A 17,478-nucleotide genomic window follows, 5' to 3' on the forward strand; every position below is an offset into this window, starting at 1 on the left:
GGGAAAAGGGTACATTGTACGCGAGCTTAAATATGAAAGTTTGTAATTAGGGGGTTTTAATTGTTTTTTTGGACACGTAACGTTCATGTATCATTCTGTAGTAACTCCATTTCCCTTTTGGTTTTAATACAATGGATTTCATTTTTATTTATAGCATTTCTTTTACAAATTTGATTTTTCCGTCCAAAAATATGTTTTCACATATTTCATCAAGAAGATGCGAAATCACACTGCTTTAATATCATGAATCGACATGTAACTATGTAAGCTTTTGTTTTAATATGTTAATTTTTTTTTTTTTTAATACGATCAAAACCCTAACTTTTTAATAAAAGGGATTCAATTGTTCTTACCAAAACTATGTTTTAAAGCAATGTGATATCTACGATTCAATTTTTGAGAGTTGTTGCACATGTTTAACTTAAGCCTGCTCAACAAAGGCTTTTTGAACCTTTGGCTATACGTCAAAAATTCTACCATTTATGTTTATATGAATTGTATGGTGTTTTACTATCATTGGGCTAGCTAATAAAGAAAATTGAACGTTAAAATGCAGGACGTACTATGGTTGCAACAGAGGAATGTAGCTAGATGAGCAAAGATCACCAAATATAAGTGATTGGAACTCATGAGCAGCTGAGACTACATGGAATGCATGTGGAATCGATACTCGATACCATACCATATATGCTTCATTTCCGTTGGACTTCAAACAAAATTACAATGTATGAAAAATTAAGTGATTAAATTAAAGATTTAGCGCAAAATTTTAGACCTCAATGTATGAAAAGTAAAACATAAATTTTTTTTTTATTAGGATAGTAAAATTTATACAATGATTGAACGGTTGAAACTCCTATCATATGAAATTCAAAAGTTCATACCAAGGCTACTTTGAACCGATGATCCCGAATGTCCCAGTAGTACCTCGTAGTCGACAGCCAAATGACTGCGTCCTCTTCAACACCGTGTCTAAAAAGTACCAGGCCACGTGTAAAGGATCGCTTGTCAGCAGATCGACCACCACAGTAAACCAAATTTGAACCAAATCGTCCTCGGGAATGACACCATTGACATGGCATAGCACCTAGACCTAATCCTAGCTCAAAAGAGTAGGAACACAACCCTAACTCAAAGGAGTAGGGACTTATTAACCCTAACTGAAAAAACAAAACCCTAACAAAAACCGAAAGGAAAACATTTCAACCCACAATTCGCCGCCAAGCTACAGTCACCGGACCATACGTACATAACGGCCGCCGTCGCTGGATTGATGTTGGCTTTGTCGCTCCACCCCGCTGCAGATCTGATCTGTGGTGAGCCCCAAACGTCAAAACCCAGCCATCGCAACCATCCTCCCCGCCAATAGAACAAAGCGGCCTGAAAAAACCACCTCTGAGAACCCACCTGCTCCGCCGCTCCCGTCGACCCCTAACACAGCAAACCATACCCAACAGTGACGCAAACCAACTCCGCCTTCCCACCCAGCGCCAGACGCTCCTGTTCCGGACAAAGGTCTGCACAACTCGACCCAGTCACAGCCGCATCTCACCTTTGACTAGACTGGAATCACCCTTAGCTAAGCCGCCGACCTCAATCAAGGCAGAGGAAAGTCGCCTGCAATGCTTCCGCCTCCACCACCTCGAAGACACCAAATACCCGTCCGCCAACAGCCACCATGCACCGGCGAGACCAGAGGCCCACGCCAGAGCCGGGACGCCGTCGGACGAGACCACGCAACCAACATCGAGAAAACCCAAAGTTTCAGAGAAAAAACCTAAGACCTCCCCAATTGTCTTCAATTTTATAAGCTCAGTATATTATAAATAATTAATTTTTGTGTTTTTTAATGACTTTTTACGCATACCATAGCTACTTTTATGCAATGTTCTAAAACTATGTAACATAGTTAGATTATTGTTTATTGACGTATTAATTGTCATCTTCATTCTTTTATTATGTACTCTTAATTACTTCCGATATCTCATGTGAAAATAAAATGAAAATTTATTGAATTTGATCGATCATGTTATTACCAGAAAACAAGTATAATTGAGCCATTGAGGGGCACAAGTGTGTATGTGTGTGTCTATATATATATGAAAAATTTTAAGAATACATATACTATGCCGTTCCGAAGTTCGGTATATTTGGTTTTAAAAAATTAACTTCGGTACATGAAGTTACAATCCTGACCCAAAATCAGTGTATGTCATTACGGCCCTATTAGTCAGTGTGATTTTGGTCAAATTTGTAAGGGCAAATCCGTCTCTTCATGGATTAACAAAAAAAACCAAAACAAAAAATTGCAGAAGAAGAAGAAGGAAGAAGAAGGGAGAAGGAAGAAGGAGGAAGAGAAGAAAACCAAATTTGGGTGTCCAAATCAAACCTTGATATTGGGGAGACCTATATGTCATGTATCGTTCTTAAAATTTTTCTATATATATATGGTGGTATCATATGCAATTTGTGATTGATCGTCAGTATCATGTTAATTACCTTAATTTCAATCTCAGGGTTTGTATGGCACGTCCACAATTAATATGACCTTAATTTCAATCTCAATGTTTGTATTGCAGGTCCACAAATTTTTCTTTTGGGCTAAAAAAAACAAAAACAAAAACAGAAACAAAAAACTTATGTAGCAACAGTTACCTCTCTAAATCTTGGAAAAAGTACTTCCCGCGATCACATTGCTCTCTCTTACACATGTGTAGCTGTACCGGCCGGTACGAAACTTATTCGGAACAAACTTGCATCTATTGACCATATATAATTTGTAAAGGGCGCAAAGTATCCCGGTCTTTAGTGAACATCTGCATTAGAAGAAGAGAAAAATTCAGCTACCGTCCCCAAACTATTTTGTCAAGGCCAATTTGATACCCGAACTCTCAAAAGTATCAATGTGATACCCAAAGACCTAAATTGGTATCAACGTGATACTTCCGTCAAAATTTTCAGACGGCGTCGTCTGTTTGCTGATGTGGCAAGCACGTGGGTCCAAAAAAAAGTGAAATGACCAATTTACCCTTCTTTTTTTTTTTTTAGAAAAATCCATCTATCGTCCCCAAACTATTTTGCCAAGACCAATTTGATGCCCAAACTCTCAAAAGTATCAATGTGATACCCAAATACCTAAATTGGTATCAACGTGATACCTCCGTCCAAAATTTCTGACAGCGCCGTATGTTTGCTGACGTGGCAAGCACGTAGGTCCCAAAAAAAGTGAAATGACCAATTTACCTTTTTTTTTTTGTTAATTCATTTTTTTCCTTTTCTTTTCATTTCTTTTTCTTCCTTCTTCTTCTTCTTCTTAGGGTTTCGCGGCGCCAAGCAGCTTGAGGCTGAAGCTTCCAATCGAACCTGATACCGGTCGAAGAACCTGCTGGTGCTGAGATGATCAACGACCCGTCGGCGTAAATTGGGGCCGCCGAGTTGTTAAGCGAGACGAGGCGTTCAGCCGGAACTCGGAAGGTACCGTGAGAGAGTGGCCGTCAAGGCGAAGTATGTAAGGTCTCCGAATGGAAGGCGGTCCAGTTCTAGGGATGCCATTTTAGGTATTCTTCTTCTTCTTCTCACTCCTCCTCTCTCTCTCCTCTCCTTCTCCTCCGCCCAAACCATCACTAACGCCGCCGAGATCCTCTCCAATTCCTGCTACAAATCCATCTCGGCGGCGTTAGTGATGGTTTGGGCGGAGGAGAAGGAGAGGAGAGAGAGAGAGAGAGGAGGAGAGAGAAGAAGAAGAAGAATAGCTAAAATGGCTTCCCTAGAACTGGACCGCCTTCTATTTGGAGACCGTACATACTCCGCCTCGACGGTCACTCTCTCACGGTACCTTCCGGCTGAACGCCTCGTCTCGCTCAACAGCTCGACGACCCCAATTTACGCGGACCGGTCGTTGATCATCTCAGCACCAGCAGGTTCTTCGACCGGTATCGGGTTCGATTGGAAGCTTTAGCCCCAAGCTGCTTGGCGCCCCGAAACCCTAAGAAGAAGAAGAAGAAGAAGAAGAAAAAGAAGATCCCAGAAGAAGAAGAAGGAATCACGTTGATACCAATTTAGGTCTTTGGGTATCACATTGATACTTTTAAGAGTTCGGGTATCAAATTGGCCTTGACAAAATAGTTTGGGGACGATAGATGAATTTCTCTAAAAAAAAAAAAGGTTAAATTTGTCATTTCACTTTTTTGGGGACCCACGTTCTTGCCACGTCAGCAAACAGACGGCGCCGTTAGAAAATTTTGACGGAAGTATCACGTTGATACCAATTTAGGTCTTTGGGTATCACATTGATACTTTTGAGAGTTCGGGTATCAAATTGGCCTTGGCAGCATAGTTTTGGGACGGTACCTGAATTTTTCTCTTAGAAGAATAGCTGAATCACTTTCAATAAGCACAGGACCACAGTATATACGTGATTTACTGATTTAGCAAAGCTTCAGCCCCAATAAGAAGACCCTCCAAAACTAAACCATTTCCCACACCGGCAAATCCTGAAATCCAATTTCCCTTACAGTCACTTATGAGTTATGACACCCCCTGCACCAATGCTACTATCCTTTTTTTTTTATTTCTAACACCATTAACATCCGTTTAATATTCAAAGTAGATTTCTCATTATAATGACCTCCAAAACAACTTTACTGTACATATTTTCTTTGTTTTTGGCACAATTTAATTTCCTATCTATTCTCTCTTTGTTTTTATTTTTGTTTTTGTTCATTTATATCATTTTTATTCCTTTTTTAGATTCATGACATTTTTTTTTTTTGGCAAAATTTTCCTATCTATCTTCTCTTTCTTTGTTTTTATTTTTATTTTCCTATCATAAATTTTTGCTCCAGGCCTATGAAAATTTAGGACCATAGAGTAACTGATTAATCCATTGATAATTAGTGGAGGTGTTGGCTTTTGCTAACTGATTTTGTTACTGTCAATAGATCGATGTGGAACTCAATGTACGTAAGCAAGAGATTAGACAGTGTAACATAGTAGGAGAGAATCACAGTTTCTTTGAGATACCATTCTATTATTCCAAAACTCGTTATTTCACATACATAGCTCATACATATGACTTTTAATTGGCTGACTCCTTTACCATGCTCATAAAGGTATTAATGGCGCAAGCCTCTTCCCAATGATAATAGACTATACAGTTTTTTCTTTAAGCATGTTAAACACTCTCAAATTTAAGTTTGATGTGTTTTGCACAACTAAAAAATGTTTCTGAAACAACAAAATCATCTTCGGTTTTGATCGAAATTGATAATCCCTCGCATTAATTTACTGCAAATTAAATTGCAATATTTAGCTTCAATTTGATCGACACATTATGAAATTGTATATGCTCTATTAGACTAGGTCTGATGAACATGTTTTGTTGTGTTCCATTATTTTACCATAGTTGAACATCATTTTATCGTCATATCATTTTGATTTCTTCTAATATCTATAATAAGTATATGAATGCATATAATCAACATAATGGGTATAATATTTCAAAACGAATATGTGCTAGACATGAGAACCCGAGATAAAATGTAATAGGTTGGCACCACACGATACTACGGCCATGCGAATATCATGTGGATTGAGTGTTCCAAATTCGATCAATACCATATACCTTATAACATGTACACAACTATCTTATGTATGTACTATTTTTGGGAGAAGCCACTAGATATCCATGAGCTCCAAATACCATTACATACAGAAGCAAGCAAGGATGAAGGATATATACTATGAGAGACTACTGTACGTACATTACAGAAGGCATATGGAGTCCACAAGAAGAAGAATATTAAGGGGATCAGTCATTTCCAGGTGATAGCGACACCTAGATTCACAGCGCGCTCTCTTTCATTTTCCTCTCCACACACTTGAATTCTATTCCAAGCAAGAACACTAGCTGGATTCCAAACCCTTATATTTTCCTGTTTCTTCTTCGAAGTAGAGCGAAAGATTTGAAGCCAAGTGGGTGTAGGGTTGTCTTTTACCAAGAACACAAGAATGGGACATGTGGTGGGTGTAGTAACAAGCAGGTGGAGGTGGTCCTTTCTGGGCGCTGTCCACGGCAGCAAAAAGGAACCCCAAAAAGTGTATGAAAAGTCTGGGAAGAGATTTATGGCTACCTTCGACACACACCAACCTTCGATAATTGACATCTAGCTATGACTATCAGTCATTTTATCCCTCATTATTATTCATTGTCGAGACTTATTTATAATATAAACTGCTTTGGCAATCAAGTATACTCTCTTCTTATCAAAAAAAATCAAGTATATACTCTCTGTTGCTTCTGTTACTTAATTGAATGTTGTACGTACTGCAAGTGAAAACAAAAAAAAATATATATAATTTTTATTGTGTACTGCAAGTGTCAACTGTAGATGCTACTAATAGGGCTGTCAATATGTCGTATCGGGTTGAGTTCGTGTCGGGTTAAGGTATTTGTCGTGTCACAAGAGACAAATCTAAACTCAGCCCATTTAATAATCGTGTAGACCAAACCCCTTTTCAAAAAATAATCGTGTCGAAAATTTAAATTCAAACCCAACTTATTTATTAAACGAGTTACTCGTTTCCAACCCGCTTAATCCATTTAATAAATAGGTCGTGTCGTGTTAGATCAAATGACTCATTTAAGGATTAACAATATGACCCATAAATTAAAAAAAATGCATAAAATTGATTAAATTCACTAAAAAATCCACAAGACGAAGAATATAAATAATTATATATAATTCATAAATAATTAAATCAATTAATGATGAAGTAAAATATTTCAAATTGTCCAATCATAGGATCAAATACTCCCAACGTCCAAAACTTCAAGAAGAAGTATAGCATAATCGGGTTATATGGGTTCACTTCGTGTTGGCAAGTTGATCCGCGGCCAACCCGTTTATTAAATGGGTCATGGCGGGTTGCCCATGGCCGACCCGCTTTTTAATCGTGCTGGTTCAACCCGCTTTATTTCTTGCGGGTTTCGAGTCGTATTATTGAGTTGTGTCGGAATTGACAGCCCCATCTACTAACTATACTCACCAAGTCATGAGTCTCTTCTATACAAAGAAAAAAAATTACTCACTAATTAACTAATTAAGTCACGAGTTTTTACCAATCTCTTATTTAATTTGTAAATAAAATCAATTCTCCTGCATTTTTCATTGACATAATATGGTTCTAGCAGCTAGGTTTATATTATGTGACCAGAGAGGTTGGCGTTGTCTCTCCTTGCTTCATCGCCTTCCAACACTGTCATTGAACATCATGTGTTGATTTAGAAATTGGGGCTGTGACCACTTATCCAATTTCAGCTTAAAAATTGTCCACTTACTCCACTAAGAGTTTTTTAACCTCATTTACCAAATCTAACATCTATTGACATTTTTGCCCCTATTAATTAAATTGAAACTCATCCCTCTCCTCTCAGACTCTCTCTCTCCCCCCGATTTCCACCTCCAGTTTCTCTCTCTCTCTCTCCACCTCCGGCCGGCTGCATCGCCTCGCCGGTTTCGCTAGACCGCCTTCATCATCCTTTCGCCACCGTCGCGCCATGGATCACCACCCTAGCCAAACAACGCCTTCTCCAGATCGGATCCAAGAAAACCAACCCAAATCGGGTTCATCCAAGCAGAGCCCGACCGCGCCGCCACGACCATGGCACCCCCGAGCCGCCTCCGACTGCACAACCCCAGTCCCCTCGCCTTTAGGGCCGGCATTGACTTGATGTCGACGCCGTTAGTGTCGGAGATTCGCCAGATCACAGTGCTAAGGCTTCCACCTCCACTTGACGAGTTCGCGACCGTTGGATTTGTTGCTGGAAATGCAATTCCAGCCCTTGAAGATCTCCTTGCAGGTGTTGTCGTACTTGGGAGGAAGTGTTTCTGATGCAAGAGAGTGGCGAAGATGGTGATTGGGTGCCCAGAGCTTTTCTGGGTGCCCAAATCAATTTCTAGCTTCTTTTTTTTTTTTTTGCTACCCACAACATTTTCTGGGTGGTCAAATTTTATTTTTTGTGGTAAACTGTGAACTCTGAGAATGGAAGGAAATTTTGCCAGTAATGTATGATTTGGTTGGCAATAATAAGATTATTGGAAGGAAATAATAAGATTACTGAGGGGCAATAAAATGTTTATTGGGGCAATAATAAGATTATTGGGGGCAATAAGAAGATTATTTATTTGGATAAACCTCCGAAAGCTTTCAAAATTCAAAACATCTTCATTTTTCACTAATTATTGATCCCCAATAAATTTGTTATTGAGGAGCAATAATATGTTTATTGGGGGGCAATAATATGATTACTGGGTATTATTGGGGGGTAATAAAATCAGACGCCGGAATCTGGTCACCGGTCCGGTAGCCGGATTCGGGATTCCAGTCACCGGAGTCCGCGGCCGGCCACTGGTCACCGGAGTCCGGCAAGGTCTCCGATCACTTCTCTCTCTAAGTGACAAAGAAGGAGACGGCAAAAATGTCCCAAAAATAAATTAAAAAGAATTAAAAAAAACTTAATTGGGTATTAGGGAAATGATCTCTTAGAGGTTTGGGTAAGTGGGCAATCTCTTAGAGTGTTTGGGTAAGTGTGGTTAATTAACCCCAAAATTGGGTAAATGATCATTTTCCCTTAGAAATGTTAATATACTTCTCCTCGTACGAGACCAGTGGCGGAGCTACACCAGAGCCTGAGGTGGCCTTGGCACCCCCCAGTCTATGCAATTATATGTTATATATTGTATGATTAACATAAGCAGGAAGTATTTCTTATTTATTTGTGCTTATATGGCCCCCTCAAACTATTTTGGTAACTAAAATGGGAAAAATTCGCAAACAGTACACCAAGTAAAGGCCTACAGCTTATATTTGTAACTCAGCCAATATTTAGTCATGTGAAAAGTTCCCATGATGCTTGGAACTGTGTATCTGATTGGTGTGCCTTCTTCTAGTGATTGTAATTTGTAATTTAGAAGTTTAGACTTGAAAAGAAATCTGTCTTATAATGTTGAGGATATGCGTTGTAGTTAAGTTTTAAGCCAATTTGTTGAAATTGATGAATATTGTTATCAGGAATTGGAGGACACTGAAAAGAATTTGAGAGATGAGCTGGAAAATGCACAAACAGCATTGGATACCAGTCGATCTCGCGGATCAGATGAAGCTGTTGGCAACTCCAAAACATCAGTTGAAACTGGAGATGACATGGAATCATCAAAGAAAGCTATACTAGACAAGTTAGAGGAGAGGAAAAGAGAATTGGTTCGTTGCTCTTTCTCTTGATCTTAAAATTTTCTCACATCTTGTTCTTTTTTCAGAGTGTGTGTGCACCTGTGTAATCTTATTTTGGTGGCTGAGAAGTTAACAGAGGTGGGTGAGCTCGGGCTTCTTCTCACATGAAAACAGAGGTGGGTTTTGTGGAGCAGGAAGAAGGAAGAAGAAAGAGATCAAAACGAAGGAAAAAAAAATAACAGAAAAAAAAATTATTAAAAAAAAAAAGAACTGAGGGCATAATGGACATTTTGTTGTCAAAAATTGACGTCGTGTACTGATAGTGGGTTGAGTTTCAGATTTCGTGTACCGAAATGTTTGGTTTAGAACTTTATGTATAAGAATTATTAGTGGCCTTTACTTGGTGTATTGTTTGTGAAATTTTCCCAACTAAAATTGTATCAAAATTTATACTCTTCTTTCTGGCTTTGCTCTCCCGGTACACAAAAAGGGTCCTTTGCTTTCCAATAGATTAACCACATAATTGACCATAAATGAGATTAACCACATAATAAACCATAAATAATTAAAACCATAAACTGTGAAATAGATCCATAAATAAGATCAACATCTAGAGGAAGAAGACTAGAATGAATGGCTAGGAACTCATAGTAGACTAACGATAAAACTCAATTAGAAATATTATCTAGGATAGTATTTCTTTAATTTTATCACAACCCACAACTAGTATTTTATTTCTACTTCTCTAAATAGGTATGATAAATTAATCTTATGCTTTATATTTCGGCCCTCCCAACCCTGAAATCCTGGCTCCGCCTCTGTACGAGACACACTCCTATTCATGTTTCTTTGTCTATCAAGATCAACTAACTATATGCTTAAGCAAGTCTTGTTCACATGGAGCTTTTCTCTTTTCATTTATATATCAACTATTACGATGAGATCTTTGATGATATATTATCAGTATAAAAGTTTGGGCCTAATAAGTACTTTTTCGAAGTCTTATGCAAAAGTTATTGTTGGGGTGTATATGTATAGAGGTTGCTAAGATTGCTTGATTGGGTTGATCTCCTCTATTTACCTATTCTGAGTTCAGGAACTGGGTCCAAAGCTTCAAGAGGCTTTGAAGAGTCTTCCTTTAAGCTCCCTCGTAGTAATGTTGGCCTACTGCAGTGGCATGCTTCTGGTGATGTGTAGGCAGAAACTCTATATAGGTTTGATAGATGAACAAAATTACATGAAAAGGCTTGCAAGAAGGCATGTGGCATGGGAGCTAGAACTACAAGAGTTGCATAAGGTGAGAGCTTGTTATGGCTAAAGGTTCGCTGCCATATAATCTATCGCTATGAGGAAAGAATAGATTTTCATGGTGGTTGACGGGTTTAAGGTCATTTAGAGCTTGAAAATGGTTTTGAATTAGAGGTTGGAATGCTTGGCTTGTTGCTTGAGGCTTGCTTGAAAGACGTATTGTTTAGAGGATCTGAGGTCAATCTATTGCTTGGAGGTTGTTTAATGTCCCTTTGCAGCAACTAGAAGCTTTAATTTATAGGCTGGAGGAGGTGAGGCCAAGATACAGGTTCATGGGATGAAACTATTGGACTTGAAAGAGAATCACAATATTAAAGTCAAATCTACAGAATAAGGCAATAACCACATGGCTTAGAGGTGGTGTCTGTTGTCCTAGTTTGCTTGAATTATGGGATTTGAGTAGCAGATTTATAGGGAAGAGTTGTTATGTGGTTGTATTCCATAGGGAGAGCTGCACCCTAATTTTGGAAGATCATATAAGAACTAAGAAGAAATAAAAGAGGAAATGTGATTGAGACTTTGTATTTGGCATAGAAGAAGATGAGTTACTGCGGGGTAGAAGTAAGTACTATTATTTGTGCGGCTAGAAAAGCTATTAGTTTTATGGTTAGGGCAATTAATTGTGTTTAAGCTTATGGATTTGGATTCTCTCATCTTTGTATGGCCATGTAAGGATTTAGATTGTCGGGCCTGGATTTTGGTCCACAAGTCTAAAATCTCCAACAACCAAAATCGATAATGGGCCTCATGTATTTCCGTAACCTTCCACACCACACCCAATCTTGCAAGCCCTGAAAGCATGATTGTGGCTTGGGTCCACGAGAATGGTATTATGCTTGGTAAGAAGAAATCAAAAGTTAAATACGAGATCAAGAATTCTATCTAGCTTAAAGCCTATAATTTGTGTTTTCGAGCATTACTCGTTTCATATTTTTGTATTGGACCTTAGATAACAAATGGCCATGAAGTGTGATTTTTTGGGTATCAACAATTATTTTTGTAGATAAAGAGTACATACTAGTCGTTGTATGCCTCTGTTTCATAGATTAGAATAGTACAATAACGATACTCTGTTTCAACAATCATAGCTCAAAGTAGTCTATGCCAGCAAAAATACATCGCCTTGTAGGCAATTTGAACTACCTAACTTCATACGCCGAGTACGCAATTGTAGTACGATAAAGCCAAACACTTCTACAAAAGGCTCATAGAGACACCTTCACTTGCATAGACATTTATTCTAAAGAAAAATAACAACACTAAGCAATTATGAGCTCCTTACCCTTTGAGGGGTTTGAGCTATCTGCAGCATCAGAGATAGTGAATTCCAGCAACTCATTAATTAATTTTTCCACTTGCCTTGGAGCTTTGACTTGCTTCGCCGGTGACCTTTTCACGGGCGATGTTTGAATAACTTTAATTTCCTTAGGCTTGTTTTTTGCAGCACCCTTTGGCCGACCCCGTTTCTTTGAAGCCTCCTGTACTGGTACATCTAGGAAACAAACCCACAGATATATCGTCCAAGTTTGTCCTACCCACAACTAAATTGTGGCGCAGCTTCTTTGCCTACACCCTAACATCCTCTATTCTCCTTCTGCGCATTCCATAGCTAGGAATGATATATTGCTATAGCCACCGGTGCTTGTTCTATTGGTCCACCAGCCTCATTAAGTATAACCAGATCAGAGCCATTAACCCTATGCTCATCTCCATTCTCGATCTCCTCTGTTGGTAACTCCGTGCCAACATCCTGGCTGCCTGACCCATCCTCTGTCACAGGCACCGATAGGAGATGTATCTCCCTCCTCGGCCTAGGTTTCGTAGTAGGCAGAAACCTCTCCAAACCATGCGCCCCTGTGGCAACCACTTGTGCCCCAAACACCAAGGATGGACTTGCAATTGGTGTTACATCCACCCTACTCAATACACACTCCAAGTTCCGCCGCGTAGGAGTTGTCTCAATTCTTAGGACTTTCGGCAGTGGTGGTCCAGAGCATGGCAGCTCAACATGAGTAAGAAGGCCACAGTCCCTACACCGGCTATAGAGGTTCTTGAAGAAGAAGTCCAGGTCGACATCAACTCCATCATCCACCATAAAACTCCAGCGAAAGATTACAGGTTGCATTAGGTCCATCTCAACCCCGATCCGAATCCGTCCTGCATCAAACCCAACTGTATCTTTCTGAACATATCGTCTCAGAGCACTTCCCACTCGCCGGAGGCATTTATCAGTTTGAAAGGTTGGTGAGAGACTGCTCACTTTGATCTAGAAAGCTAAAGTAGAGAGCGGAACATCTTTGATAGACCCGACCCCATCATAAGGTGCTAACACCACCGGGGCAGGATCAAAACCCCACGGTCCTCCTCGAAGGATCCGATTGCGATCTATTGGATCCGACAGCGTAAATAGAAACTGATCATCATGTTCCTGAATAGTATAGCAGCTATTAAGTCTTCAGGCTCTCCGGAACATTCTCGTGAAAGACCGTTTCTTGAAAGCTCGAGCAGTCAAGAGCTTCCTTACCAAGTATGTTTGGGACCGGCACAAGCCTTCTCCTTTCAGTGGTCGGAGGTCCACTGGCTTTCGGGCATCTGCCAGTCCCATAAATGCAGCCAAGCGCACTGTCATTTCATCTATTGCCTCCATCATCATCCTTGTTCGAAGAAAGTTAGAGTTTTGCAAGCTGGGGTTTTGCCTCTCTCAAGCTCGTGCGGCTAAGATCTTTTATTGATTCATTGATACTAATATAAATTAGCATGAGTTCTTGGCTAAAGAAGGGAAACATGTATTTCTTATGCAAAAGTTATTGAATTCCAACTAAAGTGAAGATGAGATCTTTAATGATATATGATGAGTATAAAAGAATCAAAGATTGCGCGTGATAAGTACTTTTTTGAAATTAAATAAATAAAAAATAAAATAAAAATTAAAAGTACTTTTTCGAAGTCTTATGCAAAAACTTCCTGAATTCCAAATAAAGTGAAGTTTTTTTTTTTTGGATGTCAGGACGTCAGTAGTAACCAAACTCATACACCCATGCGGTGTATTCCAGCTTTGCCAGACTAATCACTGCACCGCAGACGCACGAACCTTAGGTGTTAACGAACCCAGGTCCCTCAAATCTGCTGGCCACGGGATGGAGCTGGGAATTGAACGCTAGACCTGGGGGTTTCAGACTAGGCCGCTCAACCAGCACACCACACCACGTGGTTAAGTGAAGTTAATATATACATATATGGAAAATATATATAAAATTAAGAATAGAAAGTTGAATGAGGCAATCTCAAAATCTTCATTTTCAAAGCTAAACTGGAGTTTCAATATCAAAACGTGAAACACAAATAAGACACATTTCCCAGCTTTAAAATCAACAAAAAGCATTACCTTAGCTCCAAAACCCTAATAAATTATAAGTCTCGAGTTTCATTTGTTTGAAACCTACAAGCTAGAATGGGACATCCTCGATCAAAGATCAAAAGGGAACAAGTTGGAAATGGGATGAGAAATTGCATGCTAGAATTTCTTGATTTGAATATTATGATAACAATATTAAAGAATGGGGATCAAGATGGCCGACACTTTATGCAACGGGTCATATTCTGTTAGAGCAAGTCCACCGATTTCGTTTTGACCGGGCATCAGCAAGGATTGATGACGTGGTGACCGGGCAGAAGGAAAATTTTGCTTCCACCGGCCCAAGCTTGACCAGCCAAGGTTTGCCTTTTCATGACCGAGGCCAAGAAAAAAGGCAAGCTCGTGACTTTTTTCTTGCCCAAGCTTGGCCGGCTACCAGCTCGGCCCAAAGGTATCGTGGCTGCCAGCTCGGCACAATATCTCGCATGGAGCTACAAGCGAGGCCGAAACCCAGACCAGAAATGCCGGAAAAGTCGCCAGTGTCGAGGAATTGCGACGGAGCCGAAGTCACCCAAAAGTGAAAATCATCAGAACCCAATCGAATTCGAAAACAAATCACATAGGCATGTACAACATGATGAGAAGATGAAGTTTCATACCACATATAAGCAAATCGGTGGCCGGAGTCTGCAAAAACTCGCCGGAAAAGTTCCAAGTTTCTCACCATCGATTCTCCTCACTCGTCGTGCATGGACGATCAAAGACCACGGGCGTAACGGTGACGACAAGGCGAAGAAGATGGTGCTCGTGCTCCGGCCGGAGGCGGCCTGACGGTGGAGCGCCGGTCGGGTTAGGGAATCGGGTTGCTGACTCTCGATTTTGAGTTGGGAGACCTCGAAGCCCAGGCGTGATCTTGATCCTTGATCTGATCAAGGGAATTTATAACCCTGAGTTCACTCTATTTCAATGGCTAGGATGAAGCAGTGGTAAAATGTGGAAGGCCACGATCGCACCGCATAAATTTTCTTTTTATTTAAATGCATTTTCATAATTTCCAAACTTCGAAAATTCATTATAAACACTTCGGGTGTCCGAAAAATTCCCCAAAAATTCCCACGAACTCGTCGTGTCGTATACTTTATTATCAAACTCTTAGATTGAGGATTTCACTTGATGAAAATTTCCTCGAGCATCCTGAAAATTTCTAAAAATTTTCAATGAACAGTGAAAAAGTCAATGAACAGTGATACATGAACATTCTTGACTGGTCAAGGAAAAAAACGGGTGGAAACCCATGTCCAGTGGCAGTGAACAGTTCCTTGACTGGTCGAATTCTTGACTTTTCGACCTTGACATTTCTTGACTACGGGTGAACTTGCTCTTATGAACAAGACACATGTACGCAGTGGCGGACGCAGGAATATATATCTCTGGGGGCAAGCTGGAACATATTTGTACTAAATATGGAAGCAGAAGAGTGCGATCAAAGAAACCAAATTTAATAAAAAATTTCAAGTGCAGCACAAACAAAATGCAGCATCTTTGGATATGCTATATTCTAACCAATTAGGGAAGTCATTAAACCAATAAGAGACAAACCTTCGTTTCCCTTCTCCGCAGTCCGCACTATGTTTGGATGAACTGATGATTACTAGGCTGACAAGGACCTCTTAGCAGATACTCTCTTCTAATTTTATCCCTAAGATTGGGATGATAATCTGAAATCTTAGTTCTTTCTCCAGGATCGGAAGGAAGCTTAGCCAAATCAATTTCTACACAACTCTGTTTTGATCTTTCACTCTCTATGAGGGGTGATGATAACTCGTTTGATGTTCGTTTAAAGAATTTCTCCATCTTTAATCTTTTACAGCTGCAATTTTAATAGAAAAAGGTAATTTAATCTAATCAACAGAGTCATTGATTTGGGAAGTAAACTAGAAGATGAAGAACTGACCTTCAACATCATCAATCCAAGATTGAATTGCAGAACGGCAGAGAGTCGAAGTCGGACTATCGAAGACTGGAAGTCTGGAAGAATTGAGTTTGGTTGTTGGGGATTCTCGATAGAACAAAAAGAATGAGAAATGATGAAATGGGAAATGGGGTCGTCTGGGAATGGCAAAAAGCATGGCAAGCTTCAGCCTTTACATATATACAATTATATATGAATGATCGATAGTGGCATAGTGCTCTGTGAAACAACACCATGCATGCATATCAATTATCTATATATATCATACCTCAGTTGCATAGCTGACATTTACATATATATATATATATATATATACTCAGTTGCCAAATGTCAAAAGCTGAGTGGGGGCAGCTACCCCCACTCGTCCCTATGTGCGTCCGCCACTGCATGTACGTGACATTGTGTAGGGAACCTTGTTGGTCGTATTAGGGTCCCCATTCCCTCCATATGATAGTAAAAGCCAAACACATGGTCTGCATGTGATCTGAGAGCAACATATTTAAAACCGATAATCACATTTAAAAATTATTCTACATGCAGCACCACATGTACAGATACTCGATCATCACTACAACAATAAGCACATGGAATCATTCAAAGGATCTTCTTCTTCCTGATGTATCTACAAGCAGCCATCAAGTTCATGGCGGTGCGTTATAATCAATATAGCATTTTTACGTACATTATTCTAACAAGAGAAAAACGTTGATAGAAGCTTAGTTTTTTAGCTATATAGTTAAGATTTCATTAAACAAAAAGAAAGAAGAAGAAGAAGGTGGATGTATAAAAGCCAAAGTTCTCATAAAAAATGACAAGGTGTCTATCAAAATTATTTATGAAATTCAAAATTTTCAAGATATCATAAAAGTTCAGACTTACCTTGTTTAGTTTCGTTCTTTTGTATCCCTGGGTGGCTGGGTAAAACTCATTGATTGAATAATCATTCGATGTTTTATTACTTTTCTTTCCAATAGAAGTACATACAAGTTCAACCTCCATTTCCGCTCGACATGAGAAAACTGTCTCAAATATGCTTAGGAGATGAATTCTTCATATATCACTTATTGTCCTAGCATACGATGCAAAGATGACCTCTCAAGCGGCAAAGAAGAATGAAGCCTAAACTCAGCAAACACATTTCTTCCAACATTTTTTGAAGTAGCCAAAATTGACTTTGTAAGAAGTATATTGATAAACTCATGCCAGCTCTCTAGATGACTACCTTAACAAATCATTTTTGACTCCATACATTTACATTGGTGAAATTACAAATAAAAGTCTTGCCATATGTGTGCCTGTGTGTACAACTTCTAATTAACATATATGCATGCCGTGAAAGGAAATCTATCAACATGTATAAAATTCACATGAAAATATCAATTGCTTAAATGGTGAAGAAGTGTAGCTACTAGCTAGCTAGTCCAAAATCACATTTGCTTAGCTATTCCTGGGGCAACCAGTGTACCACACTACTAAGGCTTTCCACTTTGGTATTAGGAACCAATTAGTGAATGCCGGTTGCCAGGTTGCTACTATATACGGGGCAGTACGTGATAGTTTCAATTACCCAAAATGCCATATAATTGGTTGACACCTGCACTTAATTGCCACT

This window comes from Rosa rugosa, chromosome 1, assembly GCF_958449725.1.
Source record: "Rosa rugosa chromosome 1, drRosRugo1.1, whole genome shotgun sequence".
NCBI classification, from domain to species: Eukaryota; Viridiplantae; Streptophyta; class Magnoliopsida; order Rosales; family Rosaceae; genus Rosa; species Rosa rugosa.